Raw genomic sequence first — 17,688 nt, forward strand, 5'->3', positions numbered from 1 at the left:
TAGGAAATGGAATCTCAGGTTATTTACGTAAACCTAATTTACTCATGCATGCTGTTGAGGGAGATGGATGTTCTTTACATTTTTGTATGGCAGTGGTGTGGGCTTTCCTTTTGCGTTGTTTGTCCTATCTTTGTGTTTCTGGTGACTTTTGGGTTCAGAAAGTGTGGAGTTTGTTCAACCCCGGATATTATTTTCGCTGTGCTGATTCAACAAGGGTTGCTCTTGACATTCAGTCAGCAGCCCACTGATTGCTTTTATTTATCCTCCACTTTCCCTCCCTCTGGCATTTTTATTTCCCACCTTGTTATCGGTTTGATTGGTTTAGTCTCTAAGAGACCTCCAGGCAAATGTGCCCCGCAATTGACAGATCAGTTCCGTGTCCACCTTTCCACTGAAGTCAGCACCCCCTGCCCCGAATGGGATAGGCGGTGTTGTGGACAGATGGTTGGCTCTCCTGTTATTCTTTCACTTGGAGAAAAAGATATGTGTACCGTATTTTTTGGCTATAAGGCCCACCTCCAATGAATGGCCTATCTTAAAATTTGTTTCATATATAAAGTACACTTGATTATAAGACGTAGTAGTGGTAGTGTTGGTCGTGGGGGTAGTAGTGGTTGTAGTAGTGGTTGTAGTAGTAGTGGTTGTGTTGGTTGTGGTAGTGTTGGTAGTGATTGTAGTAGTAGTGGTTGTGTTGGTCGTGGTGGTAATAGTAGAAGTAGTAATAGTAGTAGAAGTAGTATTGGTAGTGGCTGTGTTGGTCGTGGTAGTGTTGGTAGTAGTGGTACTAGTAGTAGTTGTGGTAGTGGTTGTGGTAGTGTTGGTAGCGGTTGTGGTAGTGTTAGTAGCGGTTGTGGTAGTGTTGGTAGTGGCTGTGGTAGTGTTGGTAGTGGTTGTGTGAATGTTGGTAGTGGTTGTGTTAGTGTTGGTAGGGGTTGTGGTAGTGTTGGTAGGGGTTGTGGTAGTGTTGGTAGGGGTTGTGTTATACATCCACTTGATAGAGCTGTAAAAGTAGCAGTGGTTAGGAGTTGTGTCATGCATCAAATAGATGGATTTGTGCCAAAAACTATTTCATACAATAATTAAGTAATATTGATCCATATCTAAGGGGTACTGCCAGCTTTTGAGAAAGTCAAAGTTGTGCCATATAGTGCGGAAAATTCTATGAGTTAAGAAATAAAAATGACAAATACAGTCTTGAAATGCTGATGTACACAAACTCATGTATCACGGAGCCATTACCCAGAAACAATGTGACAATATTGCTTGACCTGACTGCACTATGAAGTAGGAAAGAAAGAGGAAAAAAGAGCAATTATTGAGCGGCATGAAACCGCGAGACTGAAACCAAGTGTCACCAAAAGCACCCGAGCTGCCTGTTGCTGGTGTCAGCTCACTTTTGAACTCAAACTGCCAAATAGCAAGAACGTGTGATTGTGACACAAACAGTGACGAGCCAACAGACGGGAAACAATTAAATGAACAACATATAGTCAGTCTTTGCTCATCAACTAGTGTGAAATTCAAGGTAGAGTTTCTGTTTTGCAAAACCTCCCTTTCAATCCATTTATTTAAAAAATAAAAAATCCACTTTTGTTGTTATTTGTGCACTTCCTACTTATTTATTATTTTATGTGGTATTGTTGTTATTTATTGCTTATTTGTTTTGTTGTTGTTATTTGTACACTGTCCTACTTGTTTATTGTTTGTTTATTTGTTATTGTTATTAAGTATTGCTTATTTGTTTGTTGGTGTTAAGTGTGAATCTCCCTGCTTATTTATTGTTTGTTATTGTTATTATCTATTGCTTATTTGTTTGTTGTTGTTATTATTTATTGCTGATTTGTTTGTTTGTGTTAAGTGTACATTTCCCTACTTATTTATTGTTTGTTTGTTATTGTTATTATTTATTGCTCTTTTGTTTAGTTTGTTATTATTTATTGCTTATTTGTTTGTTGTTTGTTGTTGTTATTCATGCACTTCATGGTCAAGCTTTAAATTTCAGTATACTTGTATAATGACAATAAAAGTATTCATTTTAAATTGCATTAAATGTTGGATAATATAGATGATTTATACCTAAATTAACATACAGAAGCAATGTGTTATTTAAATCAGGCTTTTTCCATATAAGCTGCTCCATAGAATAAATTAAACATCTGGCCAAACTATAAAAAAAAAAAAAAGAAATATGACCTATAGTTTGATTAAAAAAATAAATAAATAAAACAAGTAGGAGGACACCTGAACAGACAACATGGTGAAGTGCTATGAATGTGAACTATTAGTCGATCATTCTCTTGCACACAAATAGCAGCTCTAAGAGTGCATTTTTTTTCACTTCACAGTGATTTCATAATATAAAAGTGGAGAGATGGGTCTGGCAGCCGAGATGAAGCCCGAGGCAAGGCCCCTTGTTGAAAGTTGTGTGGGTGGAGCGCCATACCGCTACACAGACGACGACCTTTTCAATGAAAAGCTACTTTCCCATGAGGAATCCAGGTGAGCGCATGCTTACAATTTCCTCGCTAATTGCTTACAAAGTGCCTTTGCATTCTTCATTTTAAATGGAACCTTCCCACTTCACTTAATCCTGTCGTTTCGAATAAATTACTAATCAGACCTTTAGTCCTTATCTTTATAGAATAAACCCCCAAAAAAAGCACAAAACACAGTTTTAATCTCATTTTGCTGTTGTCCAGATAAGTCAGATTTAGTGGTTAGCACAAGGTAGGCTTTTTTATTCATTTAGTTTCATTGCTGTGGCAGCCTGCACTTTAGTTGTTTTTTTCCTAGAAATTCAATCGTTTTATCAGGAAAATGGTTAACACAAGTCGTGTAGCAAGTTGCTCCAACACGAACAATGCCCATTCAAGCTTCTATTTTTTTTTCCATTGGGCTAAGAGGTAAAGTGAGTAAATTGAGCACGTACGAGAAGGAAGTAGATCACCTTTTTCTGTTGTTTTGATCAAAACATTTCACAGAAGACTGCTTTGTCCAAGTGACCAATGGACATGTTGTTAGAGAAAAATAGTTTACACTAACATAGGAATTGCTAAAAGTGCTCCTTTAAAAACATTCCAGTCATAATGATTTTATAAGTCGCATCAGCCAAATAATTCACCATAAAAAAACATTTTTTTATATGAATCCCAGTGGAGTAAACCAAGAAAAACTTACGTTTGAGTATAAGCCGCAGGCTAAACTGTAGAAAAAATGCAACTTATAGTCCGGAAAATACGATACTCCAAATAATTCACCACGAAAAGGATTTTTTTTTTAATATAAATCCCACTGGAGTAAACCAAGAAAAACACATGTTAAAGTAAAATTAGGTAAATGGAGAACAATGGGCTCAATAGGCACCCGCTAACATAATATTTTTAATTAATTGGGCAACGATAGCCTACAAAAAATAACAAGCTTTCATTGGTCGGAGAGAAAAATAATTAAATCGCTCTTGATTATTAGTGAAAAAGTGAAAAAAGTGCGACTTATAGTCCAGAAAATATGATACTCTTTATCCGGATTCTATCATTGAATTAGTGTGTAAAAACATGATGTAGTCGGACTTGATGTAAATATCTGCGTTTTACCTTGGATACTGTAATTATTATTTCATGGGCATTGGGCTCCAATTTGCCTCAATTACTGCATATAGCTAAGAATGACACACACACACACACACACACACACATTGCTGAGGATGCTTATTACACGTTTGCCACAGCTGCTGCCCGCCACCTGGGGCTTTCATTTTGAAATTGTCATATCTTGCACATTCAGTGCTGCAGAGCGAATACTTAATGTTTGCCCAAAAGTGTGCTTGAATGCAATAAATGACAATCCTCTATCCAATTAGTCTGTGCAATGGCGGTAGTCTTTTCTAATTAAGTGAATTTAGACAAACTAACTTCAGCTGGTGTTCAGGTAACACCTTGTTATTTCAGGAACTTTCCTATGCCTAATGCCAAACTAGCTTTTCTTCTTCATGGGAGGGAGAGAAAAAATATTCTTCTTTTAATCTTTAATACTTTTAATTTCTCTTATCAGTTTATTTTTCCTAGGGGCTTTTTATCAGTTAATTAATTCAGTATTTTTTACATAGTAGCGATGCCTGGGGATTGGGATTTTTTTTTTTTTGTGGCTTTGTTAGAATTAAGTGTAGTTGCACATCCACTACAGTGAGAGGCAGTAATGAGCTGATTGTTGCGATGGTGTAGGTCTTTTTTTCACCAAGCAAATGATATGAGGAAAATAAGAACAATGTTCAGAAGGTCTTCGGTCATTTAAATTTGAACTGTTAATTTCTTTGTATTATTCAATGGTAATGAGGCCAAAATACTTTAAAAAGTCAGACTAATGGTGTTGCCAAATTGTCGTCTTGGTGGCGTATAAGAGAAAATGATCTGTTTTTCCCTTAATTTGTACATTTTTTGATCATTTCAAATTGTGTATGCCGGATAACAAGTTTTTAAATGGAATTTTTTTAGTATGTTTTTGTAAAAAACTGACCTCGTTTGACCCATTTCGGCTTCAGATCGTCTCAGTCAGACAAAAATGTCATTGCCGACTACTAATATTGTCATACTTTAAGCCTTTTTACAATAAATATAGTAGCAACCAATGTCATCATCAAACAGCGACATCTACAGAATCTTGAAGTTAGTGCATACAAAAGGTACACCGACTCATTAGGCACCCCATCCACTTTTGCGAAAATTTTAGCTTTTTAACCTCCCCCTATGTGAGCAAACATGTACCTGCCCTTTGCATTTGTACAATTTATCATCGCTTAATAAGGGGAATTGCAATCATTAATAAGAGGAGCAATTAGCCAGAAGTTGACAGTTATGTTAATTTCATGACCAGAAAGATTAAGACAATCAGACAAATAGGGAGGTTATAATTTTCTGATTATTCACAAGAGTTTCCAACATGCGTTATGTGTCAAAGCAGCCGTGAGGCCTCAGTGGGATTTCCAAGTCCTCTGGTCACATCGTGACAAAACACAGATGCTAAAGCAGTGTTGAGTGGGCGTCACTCTCAATCAGATCAAAACACCCTCCTCCGTCCTCTTCTTGTCTTTTGTTTCGTGTCATCAGCCTCGAATCTCGGCGATGAAAACGTCAGGAACGAACTTGAACTTCCCACGGTCACATTTCTCTCACCTCTCAATAAATCCATTCTTGATGACTTCCTGACTGCCTGCCTAGTTCCAAACACGCCCCCACTGCGTCTTCCAGAAAGTTATAGCGGATGCCGTTGTATACAAATGGCAAACTATAACTATATACCACCAAACTGCCTCTAAGGGATACATTCATACAGTCTCCAGGGTTTGTTTGCTTGTACTTTGTGAAAAAAAAACAACTTTTAATCACTCACACAGTGATGCATGACACTATATTTCAAAGCTGACATATCCAGAGGAATTACCATACTCTCCACTCATGCACATTAATGGGCAATGTTTTTCTAGCTATTCGCGGAGTATTCGTAAGCTTCATCTTTGGGGGATAACCAGATGTTCACTTCGATCACGTCTGCCGCAGTCCATCTGAGAGTTGAACTCCACAATATGTACTGCCGCATATGTTGACGTAAATGAGCAAAACTGTCTCGACTTGATTTATATCCCACTGCAGTTTGTACGAGAGGCGATATGTCTGAAGTATTTTTTTCATGTGTTTGTCTGTGAGTGCGGACGTTTTTTTGGGGCTAATTTTTTAGTTGAAGTCAAAAGAGGGGAGGAAATAGTTTGTTATGAGCTCAAGATGCGTACATTTTTCACCACATTTCTTTATTCAAAGTAGAGAGCTGGTACAATTTTTTTGTATTTATTCAATTTTTCACCTTTGCTTCCCTTATTGTGGCAATTTTTTTTTTGTTAAAGTGAAAAGAGGGGAGAAAAGATTTAGTATTGAGCTCAAGATGTGTACATTTTTACTATGTTTCATTATTTGAAGTAGAGAGTTGGTACAATTTTTTGTATTTATTCAATTTTTCACATTTGCTTGCCTTAATGTGGCTAATTTTTTAGTTACAGTGAAAAGAGGAGGGAAGAAATGTTGTTTTGAGAGAGAGATGCGTACATTTTCCACCACATTTCCTTATTCAAAGTAGAGGGAGAGCTGGTACAATTTTTGTATTCATTCAATTTTGCACATTTGCTTGCCTTCATGTTAACTTTAATTTGAAATTATTTCACAATATGTCACTGTCATCCGCATAGCTCTCAAACTATGGGATGATATTTGGCTAGTAAGGGACAAATAGTTAAAAACTCACTCATATTATTAACAAGGAAACAGAATGCTTAAACTTATGATGCTTTTCCACTTTATATTGATTGGCTCCTTCCCATAGACAATGTGTTAATTCAGTGTGTTTTTTTTGTCTGCGTTTCTTAGAACACCTTTTCTAAAAGTTGTTGTCTTGTGTGAGTCATTACTTTTTGCGCATGATTCACACATGGCTCGGTTAAAGTGCTGCTTTCCAAAGTATTGCTCTGAGGTTGAAAAAAAATAATTCAAAATAATTGTCTTGAGTTTGTCGACAATACACTAATACTTTTAAAATGGATATACGGGAGCAAAGGGTCCAGTTTGCTAAAAAAATTAAAAAATATGTCTCTTACATGGCTTTACCTTTCATTTTTAAGACCCGTTATATTGTTTCATGTCCATAATTGACGCAAAACCTCCATTTCTCTCTCTAAATATTTGCAGAAACTCACTAATGACATTTTCCAAAGGGTGATTAATTTTCCTTGACTTACCATTTACAATCCATCATTCTATATATAACACACACTGTTATATATTTGACTTAAAGCAAGTTACCTGAATACTAAAGAAACTGTACAGGCAGAAAATCTATTCCCATTAGTATACTACTAAAATTAATCATATCCATCAATAGACTGGGTACATATCCTTTAATATTTGCTGAATTGTAAAAAAAAAAAAAAAAAACATTGTTTCGGAACCTCAATCATATTTGCCTTGAGGGCTTTGAACCACACATATATATATATATTCAGGGGAGAATTGAATATGACAACGATGGGAAAATTAATATGACAAAAGAGAGAAGCTTTTGCATGTCGACCCTGTATTTCATAAAATAACAGAATTAGAAAGAGTTTTTTTTGTTCAGTTTTCACCCTGTGTGCCCTGTCAGGTATTACTGCTTTTGTTTGTTTGTTGTTTGCCCCCGTTGCTTCGAAATAACTGTGATTACGCACGTCACCCATGTCGAGTAGCTTTAGATAACACCCTTACCGATGCCGTCTGTGATTTAAATGGGCCAAAGCTATTAAGATCTTCTGTCTAGAGAATTTTAGACATGTCACATTCGGGTTTTGTCTAAGATTAAGTCTCTAATATTCTCAAACAGACACAAACTTAGAAGAATCCTTTTTAATAACATTCATGTGTAGTATAACCCCATTAGAAACACATAAGTGGGTCTTAACATAGTTTATTTGAAAGTGTAGGTATCTAAAAAAAATATTAAATGAAACCTTTTAGTAGAACTAATACTTCTAAATGCTGTGTATGTAGACAGAGAAAATTGGACAGTCCCTTTGGCTACGGAATTTAACAAAGTCTAAATGTCTTCTTGTTTGTGACCGGCTAATCCGTCACATGAGATGAAGGACAAAGTGAGATCTAATATCTTGGTGCTACAAAAAACTTTGCAACTCACAGGCTGTGCTGACGGCGTTGATTAAGGGATGATCATGTCAAGTTGCCACGGTTACTTTGTCTTTGTTTCGTTGTTTGGTTCCTAAAGCTGTGCTTTCAGTTCACTTTTTGAATGTACCGTATTTTCACGACTATAAGGCGCACTTAAAAGTCTTAAATTTTCTCCAAAATAGACAGTGTGCCTTATAATCCAGTGCGCCTTATATATGGAAGAAAAAACTGAAAACCAAAAACCAAAAACCACCACTGTCGGATATTAAAAAAAAACACAAAGGCCTGAACTGAAACAATACTGTTAAATATGCAGATGCCATCTTAGTTTACAACATCTTCCATCATATAGCTCCTCCCCCACTGCAAGATTGTATACAAAAAAATCCAAAACATCAACAATGGCTGGCTCTAGAGGTGACTGTGTAGTGAGTGAGTGCTTCATACCTGGAAGTCAATAGCAATCACTGTATTTTCACGACTATAAGGCGCACTTAAAAGTCTTAAATTTTCTCCAAAATAGACAGTGCGCCTTATAATCCAGTGCGCCTTATATATGAAAAAAATGGCATTCGTTGAGGGTGCGTCTTATAATGCAGTGCGCCTTATAGTCGTGAAAATACGGTAGGTTGGACATTGAAGAAGATTTGTAGAGCACAGGTGTGTCTGGTAGTGGGCGGAGCTTCCTGGGACGCACCTGGGTCCCATTTTAGGAGTCCTTTCTCGTTCGTAGTCTTGTATTTTGCTGGTTTCGTCTGCTTGATGCGTGTTATGTTGTGTTTTTGATTTGATTGTTGCAGTCTTGTTTTTGATCTTAGTACTTTTGGTGCATTTCTCTTGTGGGATTCCGCCTACAACCTCAGTTACCCTTTCTTTAGATCCCTGTCGACGTTTTGTCACAGAAATGTTTCGTGACTTCCATTTGTGTTTGCATCTGTTTATTTTTTTGGGGTCAATAAATATTGTAACACGTCTCTCTGGTTTTGGAGTCGGAGCGTACTTCCGTTGTTGCGTAATGACGACGCCATTTGGCCGTGTTTGATATCCTTTGTTTTAGCATTTCCTGTTTCTTAGCGAAGAACAAACTAGAACGGTTTGTGATATTTGTTAATCTTGCAAGTGTGAAAACTGCGGGTGTCTAAACGAGGTGTTTTTTTTTTGTCTGTGACTGTGAGTCATTCTCTTTAGCATTTTATCACTAGCCACGCTGTGTGTGGAACAAGGATCAGTCAGCTGTTAGAGAAAGATCACCGTTTGTAGCACCTATGTTTCTAATAATCACGACATTTGTTAAAATATTTTTTTCTCAATTAAATGTTGTTAGCCTGCGTGTGTAAACTTTCAAGGCTGAGTGGAATATCTTAATTTGGATATCAATGAAGAGGTACAATTTGGCAAACTGACTACCGTATTTTCACGACTATAAGGCGCACTTAAAAGTCTTAAATTTTCTTCAACATAGACAGGGCGCCTTATAATCCAGTGTGCTTTATATATAGAAAAAAAATGTATCATTCATTGACGGAGCGCCTTAGAATGTGGTGCGCCTTATAGTCATGAAAATACGGTAGCTGTAATTGGTGTGCTAAGCATGATAATTGATATATTTTAATCCTAATTTATTTCAATTGTCAGTGATTGGCAGATGTTGACAGTTACAATCAACCATGTGGCTGTGGTATACAACAATGGTGGTAAATGTGCGGCCTGTGGGCCAGAAGTGGGCCGCTAAGGGGTCCGATCTGGCCCACATGCAGCATTGTTTGGACTCATGAGCACTTGGTAGCACATTCATACTTTATATACATAATTAAATGCGTTGATTTCTTCTGGTAGCGGCCAGTTAGTTAAAGTTTTGGGTCAAAAGTAAAGTGGTCCGGCCCACATGAGATCTAGTTGGCATGAATGCGATCCAAGAACCAAACTGAGATGGACATTTTTGGTATAGACTGTCTGTTGTTGGAGTTTTTGTTATTGTCTATGGTTGATTAAATTAAATCAATAATTAAAGTTGCAAGTGTTGCATAGAATGCAGTTGTGTTTCATCTATAGGAGGGAAAATGTATGGTCTGAATGCTGTGAACTGTAAAGAATGAAAAGGATGCAGTCTAGAAATAGACACACTTCACACTATCCATTTTAAAGGATCGGAGGTGTCAAATGTGATGTGTAATGTCAACAGTGACAATAAACGTGTTATATTTTTACTGCCACTCCATAAAAATTGTGATTCTAGATCGGAGCTTTACCGCACTTAAAATTCACCCAACGAGAGTTTGCAACATGGGCGACTGAACACCAGATGTGAAGCCATTATGGGGTTTTTGCCTTTTTGACATTACAGCAAGTATTCATATGCCAATTTAATTTGTGTCCATTATCAGCCATGCCAAAATAATTCTAATCCATTTTAGATTTCAGACAAACAAACATGAGAGGGTTCTTCTTAGTTGATAGTGATTTAATTACCGTATTTTCACGACTATAAGGCTCACTGCATTATAAGGCGCACCCTCAATGAATGACATTTTTCCATATATAAGGCGCACTGAATTATAAGCCGCACTGTCTATTTTGGAGAAAATGTAAGACTTTTAAGTGTGCCTTATAGTCGTGAAAATACGGTAATTGCTATTGACTTCCAGGTATTAAGCACTCAGTACACAGTCACCTCTAGAGCCAGCCATTGTTGATGTTTTGTATGCAATCTTGCAGTGGGGGAGGAGCTATATGATGTAAGATTTTTTAAACTAAGATGGCTACTGCATATTTAACAGTATTGTTTCAGTTCAGGCGTTTGTGTTTTTTTAATATGAGACAGTGGTGCTTTTTGGTTTTCTGTTTTTTCCATATATAAGGCGCACTGGATTATAAGGCGCACTGTCTATTTTGGAGAAAATGTAAGACTTTCAAGTGCGCCTTATAGCCGTGAAAATACGGTATTTCCCTCCATAGAAAATGGAATGATTTGACATCAAATACTTGCTAATGCACATTTTGTTTAGCAAAAAAAAATAAAGGCTTTGTTTCGTAGTGTTGCTTTAAGAAGGCAAAGCCAAGGCTGGATTGAAAGTATTGATTTTATGGTCAATTACATTAAATCTTATCATGACAAGGTGAGGACACAAGGGTTTGATCTCATTTGTGTTCCATTTTGATTGGAGATAATGCCTTGCATTAAAACATCAATCGAATTTAGACTCTTGTTGGTTGAATGTACTTTTTTTTTAAAGCCAGTGACCTTTGATATGCTGACATTTGCTGTAACAACAATAAAAAAGGTAGAAGTGGAACTACATACACGGTGTTGCTTTCATAGAAAAATAATAGGATGGTTTATAATTGCTCTATTCCCTTTTAATAAGACGATACTTTGGTTTGTTATGATGCTGTTATCTTCCATTTTTTTGCTGAGGATTTTCTATTTCCTCGACTAAAGCCTCAAGCATTGTTCCGTCTTACATTAGATTAGCAGCAAAAAGGCTTTGCGTGCAAACTCTGTAGAGGTTAAAAGAACACAAAGTGTGGCAAGAATAAATAGGAATCTTAAAAAGTTGATTATATTTATGACAGCTAAAGTCTTACACAAAGATATCCCGCATTAATGTTATTGCAAACAGATGCAGAATACATACTTTGGGTTTAATTAACAAAATACAAAGGCTGATAGAATGACTGTTAAATTAAGAATGGATTAGTGTTGAAAAGCTGCCATTTTATCCTCTTATTTGTGGTTTTCTACTGTCGTATTTTCAACAAGCTGGGTGCCATGGTAACACCTCAGACAAGTGCTTTGTGTTATACAATGTCATCCATGACCAACTCCAAAGGATTCAATAATAAGCCAAAAGAACTTGGCGAAAATAACTTGGCTAATGAGGCGCTAAACTAGCATCATAATGATATTCAATGATTCATTAGAGAGAAGTCTTTATGTTTTCCTTTCAATAGTAGACAGAAGGATGTAAAGTTAACTGTATATAACTGAATAGAATCTAAAATGAAGATGGCTGTTGTTTTGTGTAATGGAGCATGAAAATGAGTTTTATCCAAGGGAAAATATAAAAAATCTGTAGATTGTGAGACATTCATGTTACATAGGTTTTTTTTGCAAAACTGGCATTTACTGGAGGAAAAACACAGTGTAAACAACTTATGACCGCAGAAAATACAACTCCAACCAAGGCCCAGAAGGGTGCTTTAATTTAATCAATAAAGCACTCATAGCTTAAAAATTGACTCTTTTGTGTTGAAGCTCTTAAAGTGACAACGTGTGAGGCAAGTTCAAAATGTGGCCAACAGTCAAACAAGTTTAAACATGAGGGCAAAGCTACGAATCATAAAATTTAATTCGGTTTTCATACTTCTAAAATAATGGTCACTGTTTACAGCATGTGTCAAAGTGGGGGCCCGGGGGCCAAATCTGGCCCGCCGCATCATTTTGTGTGGCCCGGGAAAGTAAATAATGGGTGCCGACTTTAAGTTTTAGGAGCAAATTAAAATGAAGAGTATAGATGTATATTAAATTTCCTAATTTCCCCCCTTTTAAATCAATAATTGTAATTTTTAAATATTTTTTTCTGTGTTTTTAGTTCAAAAATCATTTTGTAAAATCTAAAAATATATTTTAAAAAAGCTAAAATAAACATTGTCTTAGATCTATAAAAACCAAATATTCACGGCCTTTAATCCAGTTCATTTAATCCTTTTATTTAAAAAAAAAAATCGACATATTATATCTAAAATAAGATCCGAGTCTGACACCCTTGGTTTAGAGCTTCATTTTTGTTGAGTGGGATTTTCTTTATCTTCAGCAAAGAGCACATAAATGTTAAATTGACAGATAACACCAAGGATGAATGACCTTAATGTGCAAGACATTTTCTAAAAAGTATTGAAATATATAACATTATCCCACACAGATACATACTAACTACACTAAAGCACAGATAACGACTACTTTTTTTTGTGACTTACTGCATGGGTACACAACATCAAAACCTTTTTTTTCTTCCTGGATGTTCTTAAAAAGTGTTTTGTACAGATGACCCGAAGGCATCATTTGCATGCCGTGCCCGTGCAAGCATTAACCGCTTGTTGTCAAAAGCGTATTTTTAGTAGCGTAGTACACGGGATGTATTTAGGTTGGAAATTTTGAAATCTGTGACTAATGCCTTGCTGTAAATGTTGAAACAGAAATGAGAAAAAAAAGCAATGTGTTGACTTGCTGTGACTTTTAATGAGGACGCCTCAAAGTAGGCTAATCAGGCTGCACGTGGACCATCGTCAAGCCACAACAACTCTTTATAGTACTGGACTCTTGCTTAGCCCAGCTGGGTCCTTTTTCTTCATCCACAGCCAAAATGCATCCATCGGCTTCCTTGAGGGCTTGAATGGTCGACCCGTATCCATTTTCTCTGACTTTCAGTTCCCTTAGGAGACCTCGTTGGCTAGATGTAACCTAAAATTCAGCTTTCTAAGAATCTGAAGTAGCCTTTGAATTTAAAAAAAAACAACTAGGATCTTGTCCACACATAGTATTTCAAGATTGGATTTCTACCACCGTCAATGATGTTCACTTAAAGTTCACTTTTCTGGCCAAAAATAAAACTAGAGGTCAAGTTGGTATGAATCTGACCCAAAGACCAAGTTAAGTTTCGACACCACTGGCAAAAATGAAAGGAAAATTGGATTTTTATATGTTTTTTTGGGTGGAATTGATTCAAACCAAGTACATTTTTGCAAAGTTTTGCACACCTAAGGCAGTTACAGTGTCCTCTACAATACTATGAAGACCCGAATAATAGTAGGCACTGGAATAATAGTAGGGAGTGGAAAATTCCAAATGAATTAATAATAGTAGGCACCGGAATAATAGTAGGCAGTGGAAAATTCCAAAAATAATGAATATTAGTAGGCATGAGATAATTAGTGACAGATAATCGTGTTGCAAAGTTGTATTACAGTTGCAAATAATTGCAGCAATGAATTGCGTATAATGTAACTCTCGTATATATTAAGCCTACCAATACATTGTAATTATGTATATTGCAACTCTACTAGTGGCAATCGCACGTTCTTACTAGTACTAGTACGTTAGTAAAAACAGCACGGTTGCTTTACACGTAGAAAATTAATGACATAGAACAATATTGCTGCTGCACGGACTTAATTGAGGCAAAAATTAATAATCGTAGGCACCCGAATAAGAATCGTAGGCATGCGAAAATTTGAGTTGAAAAAATAATCGTAGGCATATGATTACTCGGGTCTTCATAGTAGTTACATGATTTGTGACTCACACATTTGAGTTCAGTCCTTTGAATAATCAATTCTTATAACCCACCTGACTTGTGGAAGGGATAGTAAATGAAACTGAAGTAAAATAGAGGAGTATCTTGCGTCAACTAGAGAGCCGTGTCTTACTGTGTCCTCTCTTGAAGGTCATTTCCACCGTGTCTTAGTTGCATTCAGCCTCTGCGAAGTAACGCTACCCACACGAAAGGGTCAACACCGCAATACAAATTTTTCAAAGCACGAATGTGTCAGTGCCTAAGCAAGATGGTTTAAAAAAAAAATCAATGCTGTATAAAAAGGATTTTTGTTTTTTCTTCTGGAACTATAAATACGTCATGCTGCTATTGAGAATAGTATTGAGAAAGTGGGACATATATTTTTTAATTCACTATGATTGCGCTCTAAGTTTAATATTACAGTCTTGGACATTTTTTTTAGAATTTTAAGATGTATATTATCATTCAATACTTGCAAGTCTTTAGTATCTATTTTGCAGGCAGTGTGGTTCATTAAGCCTTAATCAAAATGCATCTATTCATTTTCTAAGCCAGTTGTCCTCATTGGGTTTGCAGGGACGTCCCACCAAGGTTGCAGGGGATTTATATTCCTTAATCAGGCATCCCAAATCTCTCGATGGTTTTGGAAATCTCTTCTTGATATTGATCACGGTTCTCCGATATGCTCGAGGCAGATAAAATACCCTATTGTTTCTTTTAAAGATAGAGCCGTGTATGATGCATGTTTGTCAAAACATGTGTTCGGTAAGGAGTACTCTGATTGGTTCTGGCAGCAAAATAGGCCAATAAGTTTTTAGTTATGACTCGTCTCAGGCAGTCAGGACTGTTTGCGTAATGGCAGTCACAAACAGAAATAATAAACTTACTTCATAGCAGAATATACTGTTGTATATATATGGCTGTTTTGCTAAGATAAAGAATGATGGTACTGTGGTTCATTGTATTGTGTGCAACTACAATGACTTCACCATTACTCACAGTGCTAGGATATATTAATAAATGTGATAAAAGATCTTTGAGGTAGGCCAAATGTTTTATTCCAGTAGTTTATAGACTAAAATTTAAGCAACATGTAATATTACTACAAATTAAACTCTGATTTAAAGCAAAATCCGTTGGATAACATAAACCGAATGGAGGATCAAGCAAGGTATCATTGGACAAGATATGTTTTGAGTTTGGTACTTAGAATGTCTGCTTAAGTCTTGATAGCGTTTTGAAGGTGAGCAGCTAAAGGGCATCTGTGGGTATAGAAAATAAAGGAACAAATAGAGGTGAAATTTGTGAGCAGTGAGACAACGAGCGAGGACAGGAAATCTTTGGACGAGCTCAGCACCGGAGATCAGGAATAACGTTCCGTGACAAGAGGAAAGTGCAGACTGACTGCTTCTATAATAACTTTGGACAGCATGGAGCACCTGAGCATACTTGAGTTTACACTTACAGACTTGCTGCTGTCAGTCTTCATCCTGTAGCACACGCCGACCTTTAGCATATTAAGATGGGCAAGGTGAGCTAGTTCCTTCCTATCTTTCAAACCTGGTTTAGGGTGGCGGCCAGACTTCCTGGAAATGATATTTTATACAGTAGTCTATACTCAGCCTGCGTAAATCCTGCATAGCAAGCTATTTTAGCTTTCAGTAATGTCCTTGATATCTATCTCAAAGTCCTCTATCGCAGTTTTCACAAAAAAAAATATAAAATGAATTATCAAGACTCAAATAGATCCGTAACTTCACATGTTAGCCTTTACTTCTGGACTTCCGTGACCGGACGTTTGGTTGTTGGTCTTTTGGTCGCCAGTCTTTTGGTCGCCAGTCTTTTGGTCGCCGGTCTTTTGGTCGCCGGTCTTTTGGTCGCCGGTCTTTTGGTCGCCGGTCAAATGTACTTAGATATTAAACAGTACTTAGATATCAAACAGTACTTAGATATTAAACAGTACTTAGATATTAAACAGTACTTAGCTATTAAACAGTACTTAGATATTAAACAGTACTTAGATATTAAACAGTACTTAGATATTAAACAGTACTTAGATATCAAACGGTACTTAGATATTAAACAGTACTTAGATAATAAACTCATGAATATAATTTTGAGAGCTGGTTTCCACAGTAAACTCTGTCAACATTTGACCGGCGACCAAAAGAACAACGACCAAACGTCCGAGCACCGTGGACTTCATGTGTTTGGCTCCAGTTTTTTTGACCTAGGTCTACAATGTCTTCTGTGTCTTTGCTTTCTATTGTCTTACTACTGCAACCGAGGGACATTCCTGAAAACCTGATGAAATAAAATTCTAATCTAATCTACTTAGTATTATAAATAGCCAGATCTGATCTTGTTTTTTTAGGCAAATGATTACCTCACCATAGTCAAAAAATAAGTGTGACAGATTACGATAATCTTTTTGGAAGTTTCTTGAAGGCAGAATTGTGATATTTTCAATTCATTTAACATGAATTGAGTTACAATATTTCTCCAAAATTGCATCATTTTTCCCTAGGAGTTGAATCGTGTCGATAGTAGTAGGATTCCTTTCCAGTCAGTGGTGTTCTATTTATAGCCAAGGATACATCCAGTGGGAGACAGACAATGAAAACCAAATAAAACAGGGAAGGGTTATATGCCAAGCAATTTTACTCACATATAGCTGGGTTAACAACACCATGCCAATCTGTTGCCAGTTTAGAAAGTCAAGAGAATTGAACTCGTTAGAAGGAACTTGAAATGTAGAGACAGATTTTCCTCCCCCAAAAACAAGACGCTCCTTTTTAAATATGATAGAAAGGTTTGAGTAATGCACAAATTATTCAGTGCTCTCTTTACATACATTAACGAAGACTTAGGAAAGTAAAGCTCAGTATTGTTTTCACTTTTGGGCGTTTTTTATTTTAATATATTCCAAAAGAGTTGAACGCTATGTAGTGTTTGGCTGAAATCCATTCAGTATGCAAATTATGTTGTGTTTGTCTTCATGCATTATAATACAATTGAGATGAGAGCAGTGGGAAAGTCATTTTAAATGCTATTGTAAATAATGTAATGAAAGTGTAACTCCAACTAGTATTGTTGTTCCGAGGTTATAAATGATTAAATCAAATCTAACACTTAGAAAACGCAATAAACAGGTTGTACGTTAACAGCTACAAAAACAAACTTTATGCCTTCTTACTTTTCCTCTAAAGAATAGAATGGAAATGATAGTAAGCTCAACTAGGATTATGCCTCAAGGATATGTGCATCAATATGCAATTCTTCATGTTTACTTTAAACATGTACAAGCTTTTATGGAAGAAATAAATCACAATGAATTTTGGAATACAGATAAAAACACACATACACGCACACACGATAATATTTCTGTATGACGCACTGCAAACCAATTTCCAGACAATCGATAGCTTTTCGTGTAGGAGGTATTGTAGGATTGTGGGTGGCCAAGATGGTGAATTTGTGTAAAATATCTCACTGTAAGAATGTTTTCAGACGACATTTGCTACTTGAATGATACTATAAGATATAGTGGAAGAAAAGTCTAAACACCATTTTATGAATAACATGTTTTTGTGAAAAGGAGATTAAGGTTTTGTCATTGTCAAATATTTTCACCAAAATGCTGTTGCACAAAAAAAAACATTATTCTTTATACAGAGGGAAGTAGAAATGAATGA

General features: G+C 36.3%; 1 long non-coding RNA gene across 1 annotated transcript in view; it reads left to right on the forward strand.

Annotated features, from left to right (window-relative positions):
- LOC144215898 (uncharacterized) overlaps positions 1–17,688 on the forward strand; it is a 51,649-nt gene that overhangs the window by 13,552 nt on the left and 20,409 nt on the right. The window contains exon 4 of the long non-coding RNA XR_013330524.1: positions 2,346–2,499. This is a non-coding gene — a long non-coding RNA (uncharacterized LOC144215898). The remainder of the gene's footprint in view (positions 1–2,345; positions 2,500–17,688) is intronic.

This window comes from Stigmatopora nigra, chromosome 22, assembly GCF_051989575.1.
Source record: "Stigmatopora nigra isolate UIUO_SnigA chromosome 22, RoL_Snig_1.1, whole genome shotgun sequence".
In the NCBI taxonomy this organism is placed as follows: Eukaryota; Metazoa; Chordata; class Actinopteri; order Syngnathiformes; family Syngnathidae; genus Stigmatopora; species Stigmatopora nigra.